The sequence below is a fragment of the Bactrocera dorsalis genome, chromosome 2, assembly GCF_023373825.1.
Source record: "Bactrocera dorsalis isolate Fly_Bdor chromosome 2, ASM2337382v1, whole genome shotgun sequence".
In the NCBI taxonomy this organism is placed as follows: domain Eukaryota; kingdom Metazoa; phylum Arthropoda; class Insecta; order Diptera; family Tephritidae; genus Bactrocera; species Bactrocera dorsalis.
The window spans coordinates 43435528-43440389 of NC_064304.1; positions in this window are offsets into that span (position 1 = coordinate 43435528).

Below are 4862 nucleotides of genomic sequence, written 5' to 3' on the forward strand. Positions count from 1 at the left end.
TTCCCTGAGTGTGCACAATGACCCCTCGTGCCTTAGCAATGTAATCACCGGTAATGTTGGTGCGCAAACACATTAATTGCAGCCGACAAAGGGGGTGAGGGGCCAACGCATAAAGCGGGCTTTGCACAGACTTACTCATGGAAACTTACATCTGTGCATGTTTCTAAGTATCTTTGTGCATATTACAACTGTGCAGATTTACAGCTCAAGGCACACAGCTGGAGGGGAACACCCACAGACATACATATGTATGTAGATGCATTTATGCAGACAAAGAGACATGCATACATACATATACGCATTCAAGCACTCATTAAGCCAGTTCAGATCTCTAGCTCTAGCTCCGCATAAAACGCACACTGTTGCCTTTTCGTTTGACTTGGTTTAGCATTGGCAACACTGAGTTGGTTTGCGGCTTGTTTGGCTTGGCGTGAATTAGTTCACTTCATACCTGCATGACAGCGTATATGTGTATGCATTTGTGCGCATTAGCTCGTGTAAATGCATCTATGGCTGGTATTGTGCGTAAGAGTGCCGTAGCAGTGACGCATGAATAGCATTTGTTGCATGATTTCTCGTTTCGTTTTCACATTTCCTGAACTTGCACTTGGTGTTGGCGGGCAACGCAGCTGGCTACTTGGGCGGTAAAATCTGGGCGAGGTCATTGCCGTAATTTTTCAAACGCAATTTACTGTTGCATGCGTGTTCCTGTTGTTATTGTAATACACACGTAGCTAGTTTGCCTTCTAGAAATTGCATCTTGTTGGAATGTAACATACTCGTGACAACAACAACATATAAAATTTACAGCATTTTAATTCAGCGATTTGATGATTTCTGTGAATTAATGTTGTTCAGTAAACAACTAAACAAGTAAGGAGGGATTAAGTTCGGCCCCAGCCAAGTATAATATGCATTACAGTTCATAAATATTAAAGAGTGCTAACAAAAAAATCTGAAAAACGTTTTTCCCCAAAATTTCGAATGTGCAAAACGTCACAAATTTATATATCCTGAACAATTTAGATTCAGTTTGCTACAAGAGACACTACAAATGATTAGCGTGACAGTCATTTTAGCCATTCCCATCTATCCGTCTGTCTATATCATATACACGAACTAGTCCCTCAGTTTTTAAGATATCTATCTGAAATCTTTCACACGTCGTTTTCTCCCCACAAGGCTGATCATCTTCTTCTTTTTTATTAGCATAGACACCGCTTATGCGGTTATAGCCAAGTTTACAACAGCGTGTCAGTCGTTTCTTCTTTTCGCGATGGGACGCCAATTTGTGGTATCCAGAGCAGCCAGGTCCCTGTCTACCTGATCTTTCCAACGGAGTGGAGGTCTTGCTCTTGCTCTGCTTACCCCGGCGGGTACTGCGTCGAATACTCTTCGAGCTGGAGTGTTTTCATCCATCGGACGATATGACCTAGCCAGCGTATATGCTATCTCTTACTTCACTGGACTATGACAATGTCATCGTATATTTGTAAAACTCGGCATTCCATTCCATCCATTCGCAACGCCCATACATCAGATGCTGTCACCGTCCATGCCTCTGCACCATATAGCAGGACGGGCTGATAAATGGCTTGAACAATTTTATCTTTATTCGTCGAGAGAGGACTTTCTCTGTCGGAAGCAGCACCTGTTGGCTGTTGGTTTGGTTCAAGAGTGAAGTTGTTGGTGTTGATGCTGGTTCTAAGATAGACAAAGTTATAGCCAAGTCGCGAGTGTGTTTGATGAGAAGAGATATTCTGTCTTGCCCTCGTTCACTACAAGATCCATTTGCTTCGCTTCCTTATCCAGTCTGGAGAAAACAGAACTAACGACGCGGTTGTTGAGGCCAGTTATTCAATATCAACGGCATACGCCAGCAGTTATACACTCTCATAGAAGATTGTACCTTCTCTATTCAGCTCTGCAGCTCGACGAAGAGGTGGCACAGTTGTTTATTTGCCAGGTCTAAAGCCACACTGATAAGGTCCAATCAATTTGTTGACGGTGGGCTTTAATCTTTCACACAATACGCTCGATAGAACCTTATATGCGATATTGAGGAAGCTTATTCCGCGGTAGTTGACGCAGAATGTGGTGGGGTCTCCTTTTTTATGGATTGGGCATAGCACACTTAAATTCCAATCATCGGGCATGCTTCCACCATATTCTACAAAGATGCTAATGTATGTAAGTTCCTTATTAGTTATTCGCCGCCGTATTTGAATAGCTCGGCCGGCAATCCATCGGCAACCACCGATTTTTTGTTCTTCAGACGGGTAATTGCTATTCGAACCTCTTCGAGCAATGGAACGTCTGCTCCATCGTCATCGATTGAGGAATCGTATTCACCATCTCCTGGTGTTATGCTTTCACTGGCATTCAGCTGGTTAGAGAAGTGTTCCCTCCATAATTTCTGTATGCTCTGGGCATCAGTCACTAGATTACTTCTCGGAGTTGTACAAGAGTATGGTCCGGTCTTGAAACCTTTTGTTAGTCGCCGCAGCATATAAGCTGGTAAAATTATTTTCTTTGCCAAAATAAAACTTGACTTGGATTACTGACTAAAACATTTCAGCAGTCTCCAAAGACATTGTTGTGATCGGAACTCTATAGCAAGTAGCTGTCATACAATCACAGTTAAAAAAATTAAATCGAAAATTAAAAAGCACGTACACCACATTTCATGTAAATCGATTAAGCTGAAGTTAAACTAAATTTTTTAACAACTGTTTTCGAGATGAACACATTCAAAATTTCGGACAAATTTGAACGCAAATTCAACCGGACCTTAAAAAACGATCGAGAACTGATGAAAATATTAACGCAGTTAAAGATATGGTACATGAAAATCGTCCGGCAACTGTTAGAGAGATGACAAGAGAGCTCGGCATCTTCCGTGAGTCCGTTCTAATGACTTGAATGGATATTTCGGGTAGGAAACGGATTCTTCATACGTCACCTCATAATTTATTTGTCTGTTTATTTGCCCAATATCGATAAAAAAATGTTTAAACTCTGGGTGAAATAGTTTTCCTAGCTCCAGGTACACCCAACAAACTGGCGCGCCGCAATTGTCTAATTCTCTAATGCACCGTGTGTTATTGCAAGACAAATAGCAAGCAAAAATTAAAATTATGTGACAGTTTTCTTCTATTATCGAGGTGTGGTGCACTCAGAATTCCTTCCGACCGGCCAAATAGTCAACAAGTAATACTATTTGCATTGATTCTTCGTGAGCTTTTCGCCAAATTTTCAACCAATGTCGTACCGCAACCTACGTATTTGCCTGATTTAGCTCCGAGGGGCTTCTGAGGGATATTCCGGAAATTGACTTTAAAAACTGTTTCGGCGAGTGGAAAAAAATTGGCACAAGCCTACTGGGACCAAGGGGATTACTTTATGGGGGCATAATAGATTTTGATGAATAAATCCAAATTTAAAAAATTAAAATTAAATTATGAACAAAGTCTCACTCTTTTTTGCTCATAGTAGTAGTGTGCCAAACAATGAAGATCGCAGAGATCGCCGGTAGCCAAATCAACTGAATAATAAACTAAGCCTTGACTCAACACACTAGTCTATTTCAAGTAGCTTAAATTACTACAAACATTTCTTTACACATACATAACTACAATATATGTCTCAGGTCAAAAATTGATTAAAGTTTTATTGTTTTAAGAAAATGCTTGAAACAATATAATGTGGCATTGGTAAAATAATAAATGGTAAATCAATGGAATGCTCCACCTTCACATACCGCAACGGGATGTCTGTAAAAACGACCTTCCAATAATACAGAAATAAATTATTTACTAAAGCAAGCACATTTCGTACTAAATACCATAATTTCAATTCATTAGTATGCGGTACTTTATGGTCTTGGTACACAAATATCAAATTGGTTCATTGAAAAAATTGCATTACGCTATCGTTCCGCTCGAAGCTTTCAAGTTGCAATACCAAAACTCAGTGAACCAAATTACAACAATTTTGTTTTGGATAGATTATAATTACGTCAGTATACAGAGGCGCGCATACATACATACATACATACATATGCGCTTATGTGCGAGTGTCTGCGTTGTTTAGTTACTTTGCTGTCTCAAGAAATTTTAAGCTGAATAATTTAAAACGCGAAAAGGAAAATGTTTGGATATACTCGTATGGTATATACTGAAGTTTGCATTACAGGCAAAAGTGTTTCGACTCTGGTGCACGAAACTCCATTACTAGTAATGACACTCATTTCTTTATTCTTATAGTGTTCTTCATTCGAAATTAACTATTACGCAATGCAAAGTTTGTTCAAAAAATACTTATCCTTAAGATCTTAGCTTGAGAAATTCACTATCTCGTAGTTTTTTGTAGACAACTACTGTCAATTATAGCCGATTCTATCTAGTAGTTTTATTTAACGAGTTTCAACGTGATCCAATGGCGCGTTTTTAATAGCCATGCACAAGAGCCCCACAGAGGATAAAGTGCCAACGGCCCACGATCTCATAATGACAGACGACCGAATTAGTTCGGCATGGATTAGTTTAAAAGCAATTCGAAAAGGAGACCAAGAAAATTTGAAAATAATAGACTTATCTCTCAAATTTTGTCCGAATCCAGAATATTGCTGTCATCTTAACCTAGGCTTCAGGAGATGTTATCTAGTACCTGAGGAATAGCAAACCGGTTAAAGTGCTTTACTAAGCCGAATTTTCGGGACGATCCATGTTTGGTTAAAAAATTTTGAACTTCCCTCGATCAAGAGTATCGATCTAAAAGGGGATTTTCTCCATTCTTCACATCTTCTTTTAACTCGATACTCTTGATCCGATCGAACCGCCATTTCTTTAAATTTTCATTTT